The following is a 23252-nucleotide window of genomic DNA, read 5'->3' as shown; positions in this document are numbered from 1 at the left end:
CAAATATTCACCAAAAAGCCATTCTCAGAATTAACCATATCACACTTGATACATTCACAGAAATAAAACTTGGCATAAAAATATCCATAACCATTATCCATCTCAAATATCCATAAAAATGCTCAAAATGACAAAAAAGAATGTAAACACTTGAAAATGAACAGTAGCAACAGTACTACAACTTCTCTCACCCACACCTAATGCTGACATTGTCCCAATGGCAGAAATATAGAAAAGAAAAGAGGGGAGACAACAAAATTTTCCTGAAAAAAGTAGAGAAATATTTCGAGCAGTTATAGAATAGGCAGAAATGGTGGTGTAAAGCCCATATGGTGAAAGTACGCCGCAAAATTCTGGGACATCTGAAATATATTAAGTGCAAGATTGGAAACCCACTCATCCAGATAGTGAACTTGTGTACAGAAGTGTCGCCACTTAGCATCCCAAAATGATGGTGGAGGAGGTGCACAGGTAGATGGTCCAGGCTCATCATCAGCTACTCCAGAAATAGATGAGATATCAGCATGCGCGGAAGAACGGTGAACGGGTACATGAGTAGGTTTCAGAGTAAATTGCAATATGTTATCAACCTGCTCCACGATATTTATTTTTCTAGGTAAACCACATCTAAAGGATCCATTTGACAAGTTACATGTAAATCATGGTCAGAAAGATTAAGAATACCTAAGTGAACTGCCAAATGGGTAATATACGAGTCAAGGATCAAAGGTTTGTTCATCTTAGTTAAAACTGTTTTAAACTAAGACACCAACCAACACCCCAGTTTAACTTTGATATTGTGTTGCATACACCAAATGAAGAAGAACTCAAGTTTAGAAAAAGTTTCCGAACTATCATTCCAATCCAAATAACTATAAGCCAAAAAATGCTGAACATAATGGGAGTTTAGGTCCTTGAGATAAGAACTTTTGGACTGGCTAGGATCATAATGATCACCTTTCAACAGACACATCCTTCCATGTTTTAGTGTGACAGGCGAAGAGGGCTCTACATAGTCACAAGCACTCTTAGCATATTCCCTCGAATTGGCATATTTGTTATCAATGAATCCAAAAGTCAAGTTAAATTGGGTAATTAAAAAGATAAAATGCTAACCCATAAGTTTAAACCGAATCACAGTTGGAGTGGTGATAGGATATCCCGTGAGTAGATCAAACTCAAAAGTGGCATAAAACTCCCTAACTAACTCAACAAAAGCAGGACATTGAATTGCAGTATAAGAGCACCACCCTATGGTTGTAAACATCCTCTCAACATCATCTCTGACACCCAAAGTAACCATGGTAAGAGGGTCAAGATATTTGCAAGGAATGATCCACCGCTTACAACAAGTAGAATATCTTTGTTTGTCAGTTATTTTGGTGAAATTCAAATGACCCCGAAAGTGAGAGGGTGAGGACATATGGACACCCTTGGCCCTACCCAAACATGTCCGTTTATCTGAAAAAGAAAGGTGGTGAGAAGGGTCAGTCATGGGTATTGTGGGTTGTGGCATGGGAGTGATTTTTGTCTTAGGGGTTTTAGATTTAATGGTGCTCTTTTACTTAACCATATATGCAATAAAAAGCAACAACCACAAATAATTATAAAGAATGACTGCACATGCTACTAAAGCATTCTAAATCACTAGATATAGCCAATCAAACCCAAATTGGACCAGGAGAGAATGCAGACACTTCACTCTTGGGCACAACAAAAATTAAAATTTCCGTAATAATATTTAATAGCAATACCACAACTAAACGTGTAAGACTCAATGTCACAGCCAAACTCCCAAATGATCTAATAAGCAAGGCCGACTAGAAGAGTCAAGAAAATGACGAAATGGTCGAATACAATCACTAAGCACCAACAATGCAAATAAATTTCAATGCTAGAGTGAACAACCAAAGAAAATAAAAAATTAAACCAATCCAGCAAAAAGAATGTCAAATAAGCCTTGGATGAGCAATCCAATAATATGGAGGTGAAAGAGGAACAAATATATCTAGAGATGGGAAAAAGTGGGGGGCGATGACGGATGAAGGTAGAAGATGGACGGTCGTTGACGGCAGGGGCAACAACAGCGATGCAACACGAAGATCCGTGGCTTGACGGCAACGGGTGAAAGATGACAATGAACGGAGATCAGCGACGAATGACGATGATGGTGATAGTGGGCGATGAATGACAAGCGGTGCGATGGACAGCGATAAGCGATGCACGATCTTCTCCACTAAAACATCTTTATAATATGATTTAAAATGATGACCATTGGCCACAAATTTTTTATCTGTCTGCATACTTTGAATTTTCACTGCATCATAGTAAAAGACATTAATCACAACAAATGGACCAATCCAACGAGAGCGCAACTTATTTGGAAAGAGTTTTAGATACGATTGATAGAGAAGAACTCTTTGCCTAACGACAAATGATTTTCTTGCAATTTGTTGGTCATGAAAAATTTTAGTATTCTCTTTATATAGTGTTGCATTCTCGTAGGTGTTTTTCCTCAACTCTTTCATCATTCTCTTTATATAGTGTTGTAATTGGAGTTTTTTGTGCACTCCAGCATCGTTAAGATTCATATTACACTTTTTATCGCCCAATACATTTTGTGATTGAATTCAACTGGCAGATGACATGGCTTTTCAAATACCAATTTATAGGGAGACATCCCTATAGAAGTCTTGTAAGCAGTCCTATAAGCTCATAATGCATTCTTTAGTCGCGAACTCCAATCTTTCCTATCAGGATGAGTCACTTTGTCCAAAATTAATTTATAGTGCTCGAGTTCAACTAGCAGATAACATGGATTTTCAAATACCAATTTATAGGGAGGCATCCCTATAGAAATCTTATAAGTGGTTCTATAAGCTCATAATGCATCTTCAAATCATGAACTCCAATCTTTTCTATCAGGACAAATCACTTTCCCCAAAATTGATTTAATTTCTCAGTTCGAAACCTCCGCGTGATCATTCGTTTGGGGGTGATATAAAGTAGACACTTTATGAGTCACATTATATTTTCAAAAAAGTACCGCCATCATTTTATTACAAAAATATTTTCTTCTATCGCTGACCATAGGTCATGGTACCCCAAAATGAACAAAAAAATATGATCAAATGAAATCTGCAATCACTCTAGAATAATTAGTTCAGGTGACTTTTACTTCCATCCATTTCAACACATAATCTACAACCAACAGGATATAAAGGAAGCCAAAAGACGAAGGGAAGAGACCCATAAAATCAAACCCACATATCAAAAATTTCACAAAAAATTATAGAGGTTTGTGACATTTGATTTTTACGATAAATATTTTCAACCCTTTGGCATACATTACATGACTTACAGAACAAGCATGCATCTTTAAAGATGGTGGACTAATAAAAATTACTTTCCAATATTTTACGAATTGTCTTTTGCAATCCAAAATGGCCTCCACATGTATAAGAGTGACAAAATATTAAAATAGAATTAACTTCATTCTCACTTACGTATCTACGCAGTATTTAATCCGCACATTGCTTTCATAAATAAGGGTCATTCCATAAGTAATCTTTAGTATCACTTTTGATTTTATCTCGCTTTGCCTTTGACCAACCTGCAAACAGCACATATGATCTCGAACGGGAGATTCCAGTTTGGAGGTTGTATGAGGGTGGAAAAGTCAACAACTGTGAGGACCCATAATTTTATTATTTCAAAATATTGTTAAATTGGTCATTTTAAAAATATTTCGTACTCGAGTTACCCAAAAAAAAATAAAAAATAAAATATACTAAAGTACATGAATTTCTCGAAAACAAATTTTTCCGATTTGTTCTTTACGCGCATATTATTTTAATGCCCAAATTTATTCAAGATGAATTGCTTATCATGATTTTTATTGTTATATATATACTTGGATTATCATATTTTAGAGTTTTAGAATCGAATAAGTTGAATTTCCAAGTTCAAACGAGAAAACCCTTAAGTTTGACCTTTATACGCGCGCGTGCCGCAAAGGCCCCGACAGGCACATTAATTTGATTAATTGGAGATTTTAAGAACATGATATTAGACTACTAGTAATGTACTATTAATGTACTAGGGAAATTACCTCAGAGGTTTAGTGCACAAAAGTTGCAAACGAGCGCGAAAATTGGACACGCAAAGACCCTAAACGGACCTAGCATGAGTTGACACTTAGACTTAACCATTAAGTCACCAATTCTCTCCACTTTCATTACAATACCTGATTTCACTCTCTCTCCTCTCGTCACTCTCTAGTTGGCCGAAGATGGGAAGAAAAAAATCTAGCCAAAATCCTCACAAACTTGCTTCAATCCACTTCCAAATTTCATCATCCATTAGAGGGCTTTGATCCTAGCTTGGAAGAGGGGGCTGTTCATCGGTTTTCTTGGAGGAATTTCGGTCAAGATTTCTGCCCTAAAGCTGTCCAACTAAGTTCTTGAGGTAACTCACTCAGCCACACTTCAATCTTGCAAAATTATAGCTCAAATGGAGCAAAGGTAGCATGGGTTTGCAACCTATGGTAGAATTTGGGTTGATTGGTTGAGTAATTATGTTCTTGCAATTCCATGACATGCTCGAGGGTTTGAGGATGTTTATTGGTGACTGATGTGATGAATTAGCATGTTGTGGTTGCTGATATTGTGCTATGTTACATGTATATAGAATGATTGATGGAATGAAGTTGGAAGAAAGTTAGAAATTTGGAGAAGGTACTGTCTGAAATTTCTGACTTGCTGCCGACTTTCTTGTTTGCTGCTGCCCTGTAATTTCGAAAATTTTCTGGTGCTAATTGAGCTTCCAAATTGGTGTAGATATGTTGTGCTATGTGTATTGTGGTTGTCTACCAAAAATCAACCCAAATGGTTGGTTAAATTTTGAGTTACAAGTAAAGAAGCAAAACTGGAACAAGCTCCAGAATTTTCTGACCAGCAACATTTGTGTAGCTATAACGTTTTGTTCGTTGATCGAAATTGAGTACCGTTTGTGGCATTTGAAAGTAGACTCTTAGAGCTTTAAAATGGTACCAAGCTCATTTTCTAGTTCGTCCCGAACGATTCGTGGCGAGTTTTGAAAGTTGGCTGCCTGTTTATTACTGTTCATCCGAGACTGTCCAGAAAATCCATTTTGTTGCTTGATTTTGAACTGCTTATGTCTGGATTTTGGAAATGATTTCTGCATAAATATATCCTTGTGAACCTAGTTTCTAACACCACCAACCGTTTTCAATTTCACTGAGAATCGAGTGAGATACGGCCTAATTAGCGAAGTGCATTAAATCTGGAAAATAGGCCAACAGTCCAGGAATTTTAGCGAACTTCAACTTTTTATTTCTTGAGCTAGGAACATCGGAATCGAGTTCCATTTTTTTCATTTGAAACCTGGATTGGAACGTTACATGCATATCAAATTTCAAAGGCTGGTTTTGATTCTATGATTTTTAGCGAAATTCCAAAATTATTGGAAAAACTTGGACTGTTTTGACCTATCTTCAATGAATAGTAAACTTTCTTGGAGAAATTGACTTGTTTCTGATTTGATTCTTGGAAAGTGACCTTCTACAAAGTTTTTATGCTTCGAATGAAGTTTTTGACGGTGTAAAATTTTCTATTTTAGACTTTCCGAACTTCCGGACTGATTTTTCCACGAATGACTCGAAAAGTGAAAATTTCCAATTTGGACCTAAATGTTCTTTTAAGGGCCTAGGTTACATTTTTACAACTCTTAGAGCATTTCAAACCTATTTTCATGAGTTCACCTATCACTTGAGACCTCATTTGAAAGTCGGTTCCTTATGAACCGAAATACTTTGGAAACTTGAATTGTGGAGTCAAAATTGACTATTTCTTTTCTTTACACGAATACTGTATGGCCTGGAATTTGAGATACAATGCATTATTGCATACTTTCAGGATCTCAAGAGGACTTCGAGGGAACTCCCGGCGAAGCGTCTTAGAGCTAATTTCTCAAACTTTGACTTTTGATACTTGGTGAGTATCAAGTGCATGTGAAGTGTTTAAATGAAATGATTCTTGTACTTGCTAGTTAATGAGGCTAGGGCGTACTTTATCGCCCTTGTCCTCTCTTTCATGAAATTGCTTGCTTGATAAGTGATACGTGTTACATGTGAATGCAAATGAAAGTGTTTTTCGTGAGCATTGAGCGGCAGAATGTATCATGCCCTTTTAGGGTAGGAGGTACCGCTCATCCCGTCTCAATGCTATGACCAAATCTTGTCGATTGGAGCTTCGTCTCATCGACCTAAAAGTGAATGGGGGGGACGCCCCAACCCATTGGCTAGCCTTGTAACTCGAGCCGGCAAGGGCTTGGTCGAGAAACTTGGTGAACCTTGGGAAGTGTTATAGCTTGATCCAAATAAGGGGTCTTGCTAGGTATACTTGTTAAGTGATACCACCTACATGCTTGTTTGGTTACGGATCCAAGAGGGTGTCATGGTGGCTGGAGGTAGTAAGTGGAGTTCTACATGGATAACTGTGAAAGTTGACGGAGGGTCAACTACCTGAGCTTGGATCGCGCGTGGATTAGCTCCTGAGAGCTCCCGTATCCTTTTATTGTGATTAAATTCCCTAGTTGCTTAACGTTTCGCAGTTACTTGTTACTCGAGTTATTGCTTTATATTGTGTCTTTGCTAGCATGCTTGCATGTTTTTCCCTTGGCCTCACTGAGCGTTAGCTCACCCCAATTTGTTTTCCTTAACAGGTTTGGAAGTGGAAGTTCTGAGGCTTAATTAGTGACCCCCAAAAATAATTTTTCCCCACAGGGCTCGAGGCCAAAGAAAGCGCTTGTATTGAGTTATTAGTGCCTGAAGGGATATCTCATATATAATTTGAATTCGATTCACTTGATAAGTATTTGATGTAATTATTTGAGAACTGAGGACTTTTGTCTTATTCGGGGAATGATACCCTTACTTGAGATTTGTAATGTATCTTATCTCGTTCTAAGTTTGAAAAATGTTATTTCGTTTATTCTTGAGGTTGTACCCTATGTTATTGGATGTGAGTGATGTATTTTAATTGAGGACTGTAGTGAGTCCCGGCGAGAGTTGGGCAGGCGGTCCGCCGAGCCCTTTGGTTCGCCTTAGGGGGAGGTGGGGCTGTCACAACAACTCCTTCAAACAATCGAACGTCTTCTTACATTCCTTCTCAAAATCAAATGTTACGTCTTTTTACAGGAGTCTAAACAGTGACGCGCCAATTTTGGAGAATTTCTTGATGAATTTGCGATAAAAACTTGTATGTCCCAAAAAGGAGAGAGCTTTTTATACACTAGTAGGGTATGGTAGAAAAAATTTAAGGTATATTTTTGCCTTGTCAACTTCTATGCCCTTAGATGAAACGACATGATTTAGAACTATTCTGTACTTAACTATAAAATGACACTTTTTTTTAATTAAGCACGAGATTAGTTTCAATGCATTTTTCAAGAATTAGAGTCAAATTCTCATGAAATTTATCGAAACTATTACCATAGATACTAAAATCATCTATAAAGATCTCTACTATATAACTCCGGAAAGTTGCAGGAGCATTACACAACCTAAAGGACATTATTCTATACGCGAGAATACCTAATGGGTACGTGAAGGTGGTTTTCTCCTGGTCCTCTGGCACTATTACAATCTGAAAATATCCTGAAAAATCATCAAAAAACAGTAATAAGCACGACAAGCTAATCGTTGAACCATTTGATAGATGAAAGGGAGAGGGTGATGGTCCTTTTTAGTGACTGCATTTAGCTCCTGATGATCGATGCACTGGTGCCATCCCGTTGGTTTGTGAACAGAAATAATCTCTCTATCATTATTAACTTCTACCGTGATTCTGATTTTTTTTTAAAACTATTTGTACTGGACTCACCTATGGGCTATCGGAAATTGCATAAATCATTTCCACATCCAGAACTTGAGTATTTTCCTCTTTATCACTTCTACTATTAGGGGATTTAGCATTCTCTGCACTTGTCTTACAGATTTTGCACCTTATTCAAGCCACATTCTATGCATGCACAAAGAGAGACTTATACCTTTAATGTCAGCTATTGTCCATCCTATCGCTTTTTTATGGTTCCTAAATATTCGGATCAACTTGTCCTCTTGACTAGGGTCCAATTTGATAGAGATGATGATTGGGAACGTGTTTTTATTGCCCAATAATGCATACTTCAAATGACTCGGTAGGGGATTCAACTCCACTTTAAGTGCCTGCACTACTAAATGAAACAACTTAGTAGGTGCAAGTTCACACCTTATTATAGTAGGTGCGATTGACTGTAGTGCTCCAACCATGCATTTCAACTCCTCGCTCAATTCCACATCATAGGTTGTTCTTAACTCAAAATGTTTAGTGAGAACAACTTCTAGTTCATCCTTGCTGTCAATCTAAAATTTTTTTTGTACCACAAGATCAATCATACTCATTGCAAAAATAGTATGAGAGTTTGATGGGTATTTCATAACTTCAAATATATTGAAATGGACCACCTCCCTATCAAATTTCATTGTGAGTGTACCCTGTTTAACATTTATTTTTGTTCCGGTTGTGTTCAAAAAGGGTCTCTCTAGTATCACATGTGATGGATTTAGTGAACGCTCATTATTCATGTCAAACACATAAAAGTCAGTTGGAAACAATAATTCATTAATTTAGACCAAAACATCTTCAATTAACCCATCGAGGTATGCATTAGTCCGATTGGCTAGCTTAATTATAATGCCTGTTTTTTTTTATTTAAATTTTTATTTTTTATTCATAATAAGATAAACTACAAAGAGCTAAATTTTTTGAAATACAAAATAGTCATTTCCCTCCTAACTTTAGCACATCTTCTTTCTCCTGATAGAAGGCACTCCCAATCTGTTAAGCCGCATCTCCTCCCGAGCTAGTGACGGAACATCTTGCATGCTTTGATAAATGTAAATATTGGCATGGGGATGCAACACACCCACATTTGCCAATATGTCTACCACTGCGTTTGTCTCTCTGACACAATGTGAAGACCTATCGACCCCCACTACCATTTGCCATATCCGCTCCACCTCCCTTTGAATCAGCCACTGACAAATGCATCGTCGTTGAAGAATGGCCACTAAGATTGCAAAGTCGACCTGGACAAAGGTTGAAACAATCCCCCTTTCACCACATAACCGTAATCCTATCAATAGTGCCAGAACTTCCGCTTTTAAACTAGATTGCTCACCAAGGAAAGCTGAAAAAGAAACTATTAGCTGACCGTTAGAGTCCCTTAGCACTCCTCCCCTTCCGCTCTTTCCTGGATTTTCTTTGAAGCATCCATCAGTGTTAAGCATCAACTGCCCAGCCTAACTAGGCTTCCAACTCACAATCTTGAACCCATATCGACATGGCGCTTGTAAAATACCTTCATAGAACACCGGGAAGGCCTGCACATCACACGCATGCTTGAACTTAATCTCAAAAGCTGTTTTAACGTCCCTGTATATTTCCTGGCAAATTATTGAGGCGGGCTGCCTAACACCCTCAAACACTGCTTTATTTCTCGCCTTCCAGATGTGCCAGCATATCAGGCTAGGTAATCTGGTATGTACAAACCGTCTCTTGTCAGATCCGACATTAAATAACCACCATTTGACCAAGCAAGCTCTAATATTGGGAAGTGGAGGAACGATACCACAGACATCGTTGAAAAACTTCTAGACCTCCAAAGCCACCTGTCTAGTGAAGAAGACATGTTCTACGGACTCGACTTTGGCTGTCGCACAATAGAAGCACTTGGACGGCATGTGGAAACCCGTCTTGCACAAGATCTCATCCAATGGCAACTTGTCTTTTAGTAATCGCAACATAAAGAATGATACTTTGAGCGGGAGTTGCGATTGCCATAGCTGTGCATAGACTACGGAACTATTGCACCCCTGCCTAACCTCTTGATAAGCTGAAGATAAGATAAATTTTTCGAATGCCGTCGGCATCCAGACGACCCTATCCTCCCTTTCTCCTATAGGGGCTGGCATTGTGAGTACCAAGGTAATAAGATTTGGAGCCAATACTTGCCCCAACCGCTGAGTGTTCCACGCTCCATTCACTATGAAATCCCTAAATGACGTATTCGTCAACACAGGAACTTTCAGATATAGGGGCCCGGTTCCCAATCAATTGTCATACCAGAAGTCACAGTTTTCCTTATGGATTAGCCACAGTATGAATAATTCCACTTGTCTACTGACGTTGACCATCCGTCTCCATATCGCCGAGGCATAGAGAGTGATTTCCACTTGACAAGGATATATCCCATTGCAGTACTTACCGTGCATGAATTCTGACCAGAAGGATGAACCCTTGCGAAATGCCCACCATAACTTACACAAGAAAGCCGTGTACACGTCCCTCAACTTTCGAAATCCCACTCCTCCTTCTCGACTGGATGGCATAAGTGGGATCAGCGAATCCAATGCCGTTTGGGACCCTCCTCTTTAGAGTTCCATAAAAAATTTATGCATACCCTCTCGATGACTCGAAAGACCGACTTTGGCATCACGGCGGTGGACAAGAGATGGATCGGGATTGACGACAACACGTGTTTGATCAGCACCATCCTCCCCCTGGAGAAAGTAACTTTGTTTTCCAAGAAAGAATTTTTCCCATAATAGCCTGGCACGCGTCTCCAAAGTAAGTACTCCTACTTCGCCCAACATATAATGAAAATCCCAAGTATCGAACTAGGAACGCTTGTCTAGTAAACCCAGTCGTGCGCTCCACCATTCTTCACCGAGCAGGTGTTACGAAGGGGTGCATAAGATATGCGCATTTTTGGGCATTGACCAACTGCCCCGACATTCTTTGATAGTTGTTCAGTACACGCATTACCTTTTTAGGGCACTTGACGATCCGTTTGCGAAGATAATCACATCATCCGCGAAGGCCAAATGCGTAACAGGCGAACATTCCCTTGGAACCGTGAACCCCCTAAAACCAGGCTGTGATAATAAACTGTTCAGTCCTCTCGACAGTATTTCAGCCCCAATTACAAAGAGCGCCGGAAAGAGTGGATCACCCTGTCGTAAACCCCTGCTAGATTTCAAAAAATCATGGAAAAACCATTAATGATGACCAAGAACCGAACATTCGACACCAGACGCCATACCATGTCAATGAACCACTCCCCGAACCCAAATTTACGCAGCACATTAATAAGCAAGACCCACGAGACCCGATCATACGCCTTGAACATATCCAACTTTAATGCCACATTGCCCCCTCTAACCTTCCTACCGATGCCAGTGATAATCTCTTGGGCGACCAAGTAGTTTTTTGTAATGTTCCACCCCTTAATGAAACCAGTCTGTTGGGGGGAAACAATTTTAGGCAAGATAGTTGCTAATCTGTCTGTCAGGATTCGGGAAAGAACCTTATTAAAAAAATTGCACAAACTCATCGGACGGAACTGAGAAAAATTCTGTGGATTCAAAATCTTTGGAATCAATACAATAGATATAGAGGTCATAAAATGCGGCAGCTCTACCCCGCAGAAAAAGCTCAATACCCCATTATATATATCCTGAGCGATAACGTCCCACGTAAAAGTAAAGAACATACTCGTAAACCCATCCGGACCCGCAGCACTCTCCATCCATCTTAAAGACTACTCGTTTCAACTCTTTTAATGAAGGATAAGCTTCTAGAGTTACATTATCCTCGGCTGTGATAAGGCTCGGAATAAGATGTAACGGCTCTGAAACTTCTCCTGTAGACCCTGAGAATAATGTCTCGAAATACCTATGGCTGCCGTAGCTATGTCTTCCTTATTCTCTACCCAATCTCCATTTGAATCCTTTATTCGATGAATCATCCCCTGTATCCTCTGTTGCTTTACTGTCGCATGGAAGAACTTAGAATTGCTATCCTCGTGACACAGCCATTTCACCCATGCCCTTTGTCTCCATACCTGTTCCTCGATCAGAAGAGCATGACGTAATTTCGCTTGCGTTTTACTCAGTCTATCTGAGTTTCCTTCGAGTCATCATGCTCTACCCGCTCTTCTGCCCGGAGTACCGATGCCTTCGCCACTCTGACAGCATCAAATATATTTCCAAATGACTGCTTGTTCCATTCTTGAACTGACCTTCTGACAGCCAATAACTTTGAGAATAAAATCCGCAATGGGGATCCACCGACGTCCCACTGCCATACATTGCGAACAATTTCCAAGAGGGAACGTTTAGACGTCCATATGTTTAAGAATCGAAATGGGCGTGGCTTATTATCCAAGCGGGAGACAAAAGAGATTTTCAATGGGGCATGGTCTGAAGGGTGCCTTGCCAAATGCGTTACCGAAATAGATGAAGTCAATGTTGTACACTCTTCATTAATTAACAGTCTATCCAATCTTTTCCAAATTCTCGCCCGTTCCTTGCGATTATTACACCACATAAAGTTGGATCCAGAGAATCCTGTGTCAAAGTCCCCGACCTCTTCCATAAAAGACATAAGCTTCTGGCTCTCGGAGTTTCTAAATGGATGCCCTCCCCGCTTTTCCTGTGGAGCCATGATCACATTGAAGTCCCCACACACACACCAGGGAGAAGAAAATGACCTTTTAGCAATTAACGCTCGCCATAGTTCCCGTCGTTCGTCTAACGAGCATTGAGTATGGACGATTGATAAAACTAAGTTTCTAGTCAGCCAAGGGTGATGGACCATTAGAGAGATATGTTGGGAAGATTGTCCCACTAAGGAGCATACCAAAGGGGAGCTGTAGAATACCCATATATCACCTGAAGGGTTGGACACCACCGCATCCAATGAGAGACGTAAACGAATAGAATCAATTTGTGAGAATTCCAACTTTGGTTCACAAATAGCAACGAACTTAAGATCATGAACACGTATTAGTTTAACTAATCTTCTGACATTTGGAGGTCTACCGACCCCTCTAATATTCCTGAATAAACCACTAATCACGGGATACAATCTGGAAACAATTTTGTGAACCTGTTACTGCTGATCGAAGCTGTCTGTACGACGAAAATTTTGCCTACACTCCTTTTACCTTCGTTTGCTTTTCCCCTTGCGCACTTGCACCTGGCTGACCACTGTTCGATTTTGATACCGAGTAATCCCGCAGCTCTCTACGATACACCCCTGACCTAGGTGATAAATTTCCAGCAGTAGGTAGCAGCTCCGTGTCACCCCTTTTAGACCCTACAAACTATCTACAGTAGCTCGTAGCAAAACAGATGGCACCAAGGCTGGTTTGGTAGGTGACCCCGAGTTTCCTTTTTCTGGTGTACTTGGCTGCTCACTTCGGCTGGCGAGGTTCCCCAATTCTGGAGCCAAGTATTCCACCAACGGAGCATCCCTAGTAACCGTTGAAGCTTCTGTCCTGACCTCTTTCATCCCAGATTCAGCCAAGGTCGCCTTGTCTGTTGCGATAGTCATCTGTTCCTTCACCTTCCGTCCCTGTCACCATTACAGTTTGCCCATCCGCTGCGTTCTCCCTTTCCACCTCTGCCTGCACCATCATACTTTCTTTCTCCCCTCGCTTGGGAATGTTTTGAGCAGGCTCATCTGCCCCAGCCCGCACCATGAGCTTTGCAATAGGCTGCTCTATATTTTGTTAGAGATCCCTACCACTGCATCATATTTTTTGCACTCCTCCATCAAGTGCCCTAATCGCCAGCATTGTGCACACTACTTTGGCAAATTGTCAATCTCGACCTTCTACCAGAACCTAGTCTCGCCTTCCACTGCCACCCGCACTCGTGTGCATATGGATTTCAATAAGTCAATTTCTATGCAAGCCCTCGCCATGTTTGGTCTCGTTCCCGCCGCAGTTGCTGAGTCTAAAAACAGCAACTTTCCTACTGGAGATAAGATTGAGAACAACGAATGTTTGTCATGAAGGTGTATCGGCAACGCAAGGAGTGATACCCATACTGGAACCAATGGAGACTCCCCGTGGACATGGAAATCCCTGGTCCACCGAAACACCCTCATTGGATACTTGCCTAGGTGCCAGATTCCATGCGTCCAGATTCTGTTAAAGTCCGCTTCAGCAGAGCACTTGAGAAGAACATGTCTATAGTCCAATAACCCCACTGAAATCTGATCACGCAGATTAAGTGCAGCAAAAAACTTCCTAATCTCTTCCAGTGGAGGTCGACCATGGGAAAACTTACCCACAAGGGCAAGTCGGAATGGGGCAACCAACCTATCTGCTTCTTCGTTAGAGAAAACGACAGCCGCCTCCCCTTTGTACGTCGTGGAAGGATGAATCTGAATAGGGGAGATTGTTGGCTGCGTGAAGAGTTGTGAGAAAGATTTTTTCCCAGTGGGAGAATCATCTTGCCCCTCAACCCTAGGCTGAAGGGCAGCCATGCTCCATGAGGAAACCCTAGGTTGCATGAGTGGGGAAGAGGAACCCTAGTCGTCAAGCAAGCCTCCAGTCCGAGGATCTTTTTGCCCACTACTTGAACTTTAATCTATAAAGTTATAATTAAATTAGAAGACCCTTACACATTTATCTGGAACTTATAAACTTAACTAATCAATGCTAAATCCATTCATTCTTTATTGTTTGGTTTTTCTCTGGCTCTCTCCAATTATATAATGTCTGTTTATTTCAACGATTCTAGATTAAAGAAATATAATTACATTTCGACATCATATTAATTGAAGCTTCTAGATCTAGTATAGTCTTTCTAATTTTAGTATTTTCTATACGTCAGGGAATAGAAAATATATTTGAGCCGCCATACTTGGGTGGAAGTTTCTTTTGTAACATGGCTGAAACATTCTTCCCCACTGCAATTCTTTTATCGCCTCTCAATTTCCCTTGGTTGACGCATAAATCCTTCAGAAATTTGGCATACTTGGGCACTTGCTTGATTGCTTCCAATAGAGGGATGTTTATCTCCACCTTCCTGAACATTTCTAAGATCTTCTTCTCCTTGTCTTGCCTCTTTGGGTTCTTCAATCTACTGGGGAAAGGTGGTCAGTTAGGATTAACTTTAAATGAAGGGTTCGAAATTACCTCAGGAGTTAGCTTGATTTTTCCTTTTTTTTCCAACTTCTCAATTTGATATTCTCTCTTATCCTTGGGAACTACAGGTTTTGGCTCTTCAATTTCCTTTCCACTTTTGAGGGTCATGGCACTTATGTTCTTTGGATTAGTCTCAGGTTACGATGGAAATTTTTCAAAAATATGAGATTCTAAATAGTTAATTGATGTTGTCATCTGACTTATCTGGTCCTCCAAAATTTTCATGCTTGACCGATTTTTCTGTTGGAATTGTGCAGTGCTAGTGGCCAAACTTTTGACAATATCTTCCAAGGAGCTTCTTGAATTAGAGGATGAAGGTTGAGACTTTGGAGGATATTGGGACTGGAATCCTTGTTGTCTATATTGACTAAAATTATGTTGTCTGTTTCCTCTATAACTAAAGTTTGGGTGATCCCTCCATTCCAAATTATAGGTATTGGAGTATGGATCATATTGCATCCGTGGCATGGGCATGTTGCCAGCCATATTCACTTGTTCAGCACTCTCCTCTTGTAGCATCAGACATCCATCAGTGGGGTGACTAACTTCCTTGCAAATTCCACATATCTTGACATACTGCATATTCCCCATTGCTATCTGGTGAACCATAGAAGTTAATTCAACTAGTTGCTTTTGCATCGATGAAATGTTTACCTCGTTCACATGATGAGTTGGAATGTCCTCTCTTGTGCTAAATTGTTGGGAGCTTTCGGTCATCCCTTCAATTAATTCCCATGCCTCCCGAGAGGTTTTGTTCATTAATGCACCTGCACTTGCAACATCGATAATATTCCTATCTTTGTAAAGCAAGCTTTCATAGAAGTACTGAATGAGGAGTTGTTCACTAATCTGATGTTGGGAGCAATTGGTACACAAGTTCTTGAATATCTCCCAATATTCGTAGAGAGACTCCCCGAAACTCTGCTTAATGCCACATATCTCTTTTTGTAAACTGGCAACCTGGGATGCAGGAAAGTATTTTTTCAAAAATTTTCTTTGCATGTCCGTCCATGTTGTAATACTCCCCACTGGCAAGTAGCATAGCCAATCCTTGACAGCCCCCTTCAATGAAAAAGGGAATGCTTGCATCTTAATTTGCTTCTCAGTGACACCAAGTGGCTTCATACTTGTGCAGACTTCTATCAACTCCTGCAGGTGCTTGTGGGATTCTTCACCTAGCAAACCATGAAAATTGAGGAGGAGGTGTATTAATCCTGATTTCAATTCAAACATTATATTTTCAATAAAATCAAGAAAAGTAATGCATAGGGGGTGCTGGTTTAAGTTAGGGGCAACTAGCACCCTCACGGTTCGATTATTATTCGTCATAATATTTTTATCTTGCTTATAATCACTTGAGTAATCACTTGAAGAATCCAACAAGTCCACAACCAAATTAAGCCCTAGAGACGCAATAGATGACTGCTCTCTCTTCCGTATTCTGGTCTCTCTTCGTAGCCTACGCACTGTCTTCTCAATCTCGGGATCAAAAATTAAGTTACCTATACGAGAAGAACGAGACATAAATTAGCAAAAATACTAGAAAATAAAATAAAACAAACTAAGAAAAGAAACAAATTTTCTAACGCCAATCCCTGGCAACGATGCCAAAAATTGACAAGTGTCGGGCCTGTGCAATAATAAAACCCTACTCACAAGAATATTTGCTCGACTATAATGGTAAGTAGGGTCGTCTCTATAGGAATTAGGGGAAAATTTGTTTCTTCTTAAGTGAAAATTAATTGGGGAAGTTTGGAAGATTGAAATTAAAAATACATAACTAAGTGAACTAAAAATAATTAAACTAAACATAGTAAATTCAAATCAAGGATAAACAAGCTCTAACCAAGGAAATAACTCCGGAAGTCATTCATACAACTATTCATTGATGTAAGAATTATTTCATTTATTCGTTAATAAATAGGTTATAGTTACTAAATAAGCGATGACAACCAACTCTTTCTTTGTGTTTCGATAGTTAAGATAGGTCGGTTTACTATTTTTCTAACCAAAAAATAATTCTAGGTACGCCTGTAGAATTTTATTTCTTGATTGCATTAGAAACTAGAAAAACCCTATTCTAATCAATAAACACATTATCAGGGTTTATTTAAATTAGATCATATATCTCCTTAACATGAAACCAATCACATTAGTCGCCACTAATTTAGGACAATTAAACAATTATAGATTTAAATGTCCTAACTGGCAATAGTTCGTTAGGTTGAATTAAATATCAGACACCTTTGATATCCAAGCAACTAACAACCATGAGAAGTTAAACCAGAAAACATATAAATACTAACGAATAAAAGAAATTAATATAATAATTAGATTTCACAGATATAATTGAACCAAATTCTTGTTATTCCTCGATTAGAAAAGTAAATAAACTGCGTATCATTGAGAAGAAACCACACAAATTCATTGAAACCATTTGTACCAGCATTTGACAAAGGAGAATAATCAAGAAAGAAAAGCCAAGCAGCTGCTTTGTTTCTTTTTTTTGTGTGCAAAGAGTCACCCCCTCGTTTTGCTCCTAGCCGAGGTACTAATCAAACGGAATCCGGCGTTTCCTCTTCTCCCTTTCCTACTTGATATCTACTAGTACTAATAGAATGTATTTTCTAATTAAAAGAAAGAAACTACAAAATATGATGTCTCATGTTTCCTAATTATTTCCTATAACTAATAAAAATAATTTCCAAATCTTCCACCAAAGGCTCTTCAGCATTTGACTCAAATTAGGAAACCTCCACACGCAAATCCCGAATCATTTGTACTCGATGGCAATTTCTGGGAAATCACCTCTTTTTATCACTTTTTGCTCAACTTTCCTACAATTAATACCAAATACCAAATATAAGTAGAATCCGACAATTAAAATAATATTTGGATAGAATAAAGGGGAAATTAATCATAAATTTTTCAACAAATTGCAACCTATCACCAGTTATAAAATCACTGTTGTGTGTACAAGTTCAGCAAACTTTAATTTCCTAAAAAAGGATAAAAGTATTAAATTAACATGAGAACTAAGGTCGCACAAGCACCTTTCAACTGAAATATTCTCCAAATAATAAACTCCTTGGATCCTTCATCTTGATTGGAACATGATTTTAAAGTACTGCACTCCATTCTTCAATAACCAAAACTCTTGCAGATGCCTCCAACTTCCTTTTCTTAGACACGATCTCCTTTAAAATATTTACCATAAGAGGGCATATTTGCAATAGTTTTAGCAATTGGAATATCCCCGTGTAGCTTTTGTAACTTCTCTAAGAACCTTTGATAACGACTCTTTAACTATTAAGGAAAAGAAATGGGTGCCACATAAGTTTTAACATCAGGCATCTTAATAGATTGATGTTCAACTAGAACCTCCTTGCCCGAACCATGTACCTCCTCTTGAGCCTTGTCAATCTTGTCATCTATTTCATCTTTCTCCTTGGGTATACTTTTTTGGCTCATCTGTTGGATCATCCATCACTTATTCTAAACAAAGGAATAATGCCATAGTAGACTCCATACGGTTTATCTCTGTGTTGTGTGGTATTCTTTCCAATTTTCTCTCTATTATCACCTTTGTCAATTGACCCACTTGCTTTTCAAGATTTTGAATTGATGCTTGTTGAGATTGAGCTAAACGATCAAAATGGTTCATCCTTTACTCTGTCTTCTACATATATTGAGGTATCATCTTCTTCACACTAGGATTTCTTTCTTAGGGAGGTTGGGGTTGACATTGAAGCTCTTGTTGCTGATTTAAAAACTCTGGTGGTTTAGCAAGTCCAACTCCAGGATCCTTCCATGAGAAATTAGGTTGATTTGCCCACCCTGAACTATATGTGTCAAAGGCATCGCTTTGCTAGACACCTTAAGCTCTTGTAAAGTTTTCTTCTTCAGCCATAGTTGGTGCTGCTCTATTGTAATCAGAAGAAACAACTGGACCATACATATTACAATATGAATATGGGTCTTGTGGTTAAGCTATACAATTGGATAACACCTGCACCTGGCGGCTCAATTTAGCAACTTGTAAACCCAACTCCGATAACATGTTCTTCTCACGAACAACTACTCTTCTACCCTAAATTACTTTTTGTTGTGAATTACTAGAGAGCAACTTATATACTGCAACTAATTCTTCTAGGGTCTTGTCTCTAATATATCCTCCAACTATGAAATCCACCATATTTTGGGTTGTAAATGTCAAGCCATCATAAAGGAATTGTACTTGTGATGCCAAGGAATACTGATGATGAGAACATTGAGCAAGTAACAACTTGAACCATTCCTAAACTTCATGAATGGGCTTGCCTTCCACTTGAGAGAATGTATAAATCTTGTTCCTCAAATCAAGCATTTTCTGAGGTGAATAGTACTTTATCATGAAGATATTATAAATATCTTCCCATGTTCTGAAAGATGCCTTTGGCAAATTTAACAACCATGAATTTGCATGATCCTTGAGAGAAAATGAAAAACACCACATACAAAGATGGTCTTCTGTAATTCCATGTGACGGAAAACTTTGTACCACCAAATAAAACTCACGAATGAAAGAGGGAGGATCATCATTAGAAAGACCATTAAAAGTGGGTAACATGGTAAAATGAATGGTTTTCAACTCATAATTTCTAGCCCTATCACTCAATTGAATACATTGAGGAGATGCTGTGATTATTAGGCATTGGATGCCCCTCAAATGAAGTCTTATAGATGGATAGTTGGCAGTATCACATGCCTTTGATCATTCCAATTCTTTTCTACCATCCTTAAATGCAGTCCCAACTTATTGAACTCCAAGGTGATTAGTGCCTACAAGATAACAAATAAAATTTAAGTAAAAAAAATCAAGTATATATACAAATCATAACTAAAGCAAAAAAAAATTAAGCGTTGTCCTTGGCAACAGTGCCAAAAACTTGACTGACAATTTCTTACAAGCGCACAGGGTCAATCGTAGTAATAAATCACTTGGAGTATTTCAAGGATTGAACCCTTAGGAATGGGTTAATTTTCCTATTTTAATTATTGTGAAGATTAATAAAAATTCAAGTTCAAGAGATTTAATATCTAACTAAGAAATAAAATAAATAGTCAAATTGAACAAAATACGATTGAGAAAACAATTGACAAAGGATTAGGATATCAGATCTTGATCCAGAGTTTGAGTTAATTATTTAGTTATTTTCTTAACAAGTCAAGAACGTATCACACGCAAGTACCTTAAATTATCTCTCGACATATCTAAGTTGTGCCTAAAAAAATCTCACACCTATCTCGAGATCATAAGTATTTGATTATATCTTTTAAGATCTTAGGTGACATAATTATGTTACTCTCGTAATTAGGCTAAGTATGTCTATCTAATAAGTGCATGGTTGTATATCCTTTCTTAGTTCAATATAAACCCTAAGAGCGTGTATATGGTGGCCAATCAAAAGCATATAATTAAAAAAAATAGACAAATTAAGGTAAAAGTCAAGAAATTAATTAGATTAAATAATCCGATCTTTTTCACAGAACCCAAACCCTAGAATGGAATTAGTTCAATATATTCATAATTAAAACAAAGAATTCAAGAAACAGCTACAATATTGGAGAATAAAGTAAAGAAAACGTCTTAGTTTGTCCAGCATCAATCCCCATATTGGTTGCTTCATGATTCTCCCACCTCTTCTTCTTGATCTCTAAAGAAAAACATGTAAAAAGGATGAATTAAACCTTAACCTAGCATTTTTTCCTCTAAAAACAATCTAAAGTACTCCTATTTATAGCTTCCTAAAGTTGTGATCCAAGTATGGTAGGATTAGGTCTTGAAAAGCAACCAAAAAATGAGTTTGAGCATGTTTTCCAATGAAGTTCGGCCCCTATTTGTTTCGAAGCTCCCAAAATATTAGAATCCGAAGAAGTCCGGTGTAATGTCCCTTTCAATGTCCGATGCCGGATATGGATCCGCCCATGGATCCTATGTAACTCAACAGCCCCTGTTTGCTTTTCGTTACGATTTTGCTTGTCGTGTGTTATTGCTCTTTTGCGCGATTACCCTTGCCAAATTGGTTCATTTTCTCTCCAATTGAGCTCCCTACCTATTCGAATAATATAAGAATAAAATTAAGTAGTTTCTATTTAATTACAGTTCAAATATCATAATTAACTAGCAACTTATACATGTAAAGATAATATAATTTATGCCTTATCACCAAGCAAATTTTACTCTAACAAATAAGTGAGAAACTGTTGACTTATTAGTTAATGCAAAATATGCATTAAGATTTCAATACTTAACAACTCAAAAATTTAACATTTTCAATTTCAAAATTTCAGTTTTATTAAATGCATTCTCACTTTCATAATTTTTCATTTGGTGGTATACATGAAGCTAGACTTGCCAGCATAAGATCCAACTAGTGGCAATTACAAGTTTGTGTGATCTGTTTGTGACATTTATAATGTGGTTGACAAAATAAGTTGAAATGTCTTTAAAGCAAAAGTATATCTAACTTTCCACAAAGGGAAAAATCACATTTTTCTTGATTACAATACCCGTTTTCATTCTATTAGATGGCAGTTGTAATGGTGAGCTGAATGCTGATATATGCTGTGGGATTTAAATCCAATCGTCTCAACGGAAACGTCACTTCCAATCCATCAATTTTAACAAAAGCTCCCTTGTGCATAGCACATGCAGTGGTCATTGTTTTGCCCAGTATTGCCTGCACGTGCCATGTGAATGTGTATAAATCAGAGTCAAAGTTCACATGCCTCGCGCCTTCCATCAATTATCTCAATGGAAGAGCTGCCAAAGTTTTCACTTTGCACCCCTCATTTATTCCATATCACACTTTTCACCCCATATCTCTCTCTCTAACATACAAGAATAAGACTTTATTAGCTTTCAGTGGGAGCAAAAGTGTGCAATTTGGCATTTTTTTGACAAAAAATGGCATTTTACCATTAAATAAGAACAAGGGTTGAGAAGGGTCTTTGTACCAATCACCCATCAAATGAAATCTATTTCTTGTCAGATTTTAATTTGTTACAGTCAATACAGAATTAGAAGTTGAAGTTAATAAATTATAAAAATTGAAAGTTTAAGGGCACAAAGTGTGATTTTTCAAAATAGTTGAGGGGTCAAAATGCAAGCAACCATTTTAGATATGAGAACAAAAATTGGTACATCTTAAATTTCGCAAGCCTGCAAAGATGCAACAAGAGATATTGTATTAAATATCTGAGTGATAGTGTTATGTAGTAATAGATTGAGGATAAATGTTTCAGCTTATTGGAAGCTAGTATTTTCCTATGACTAGTTAAATTTGATTCGGATCAGATATTGGTACATTTTTTTAAAAAAAAATTGCTTAATAATTTGATTTACTATCCTTTTGTAAAACTGCTAAAACTCCTTCCGATTACCAGAATACTTGCCAATATTTCAGGTTTTTTAATTTTTATTTTGTAGTTTTTAATACCATTCAAGCACCAGAAGTTTTCATCACGGTCAAGATAAATGTTAGGGAGGGCCTAAATTTTGCATCCTCTCATACACCAATGAAACCTATATGACACTAAAAAAGTTGAAATGATTTCAATACCATGACATGTTAGTGTCCTACAATTTAAAGAAGGTTGATGTGTAAATGCAAAAACGTAATCCTCATATACATTACCTACTTTTCCACTGCTCGAAGCAATTAAGAACTGTTCAAGAACCAAAAATGGGAGCATTGCCTCTTTATGTGTGGAAATGTTCAAACTACATTAGCCCAAAAGAGAAGAGCGTAGTTTTCACGCTTCTGGTGTAAATTTGAGGTGATATAGACATTCATTTCTCCTCTCTTGTGATTTCATCTTTTGAAAGTAAAATGGATACTACTTTGAATTTGATTGGTATAATACATTTGAGCATGAACTGTACAATTCGAAGAAGTTAAACATTTGAAGTACTTTTTTAACGCGTCTAATATGTACTTGCAAGTACTCCTAAATTAAGTATAACTGACTATCTAAACGTACACATCTAAGTATAACTGACTAAGTAAAACTGATAATCTGAATATACTTGCAAGTACTCCTAAACTAATTATAACTGGTTATTTGGATGTACACATTTACATCTATTTTTCTTGTGTCTATATGTACACTTTTTCAAATTATTTATACTTTTCAAAAAATTAACA

General features: G+C 38.1%; 1 long non-coding RNA gene across 1 annotated transcript; it reads left to right on the top strand.

Annotated features, from left to right (window-relative positions):
* Window positions 1–4160: 4160 nt before the first annotated feature.
* On the top strand, window positions 4161–7013 carry LOC113763420. Its single transcript, XR_003467341.1, has 3 exons — window positions 4161–4467; window positions 5937–6014; window positions 6745–7013. It is a non-coding gene; the product is annotated as an uncharacterized LOC113763420 (long non-coding RNA).
* Window positions 7014–23252: the final 16239 nt, after the last annotated feature.

This window comes from Coffea eugenioides, chromosome 2 (assembly GCF_003713205.1).
Source record: "Coffea eugenioides isolate CCC68of chromosome 2, Ceug_1.0, whole genome shotgun sequence".
Classification (NCBI taxonomy): Eukaryota; Viridiplantae; Streptophyta; class Magnoliopsida; order Gentianales; family Rubiaceae; genus Coffea; species Coffea eugenioides.
The sequence above is the reverse complement of the archived record's forward strand: the minus strand, read 5'-3'. Positions and strand labels throughout refer to the sequence as shown.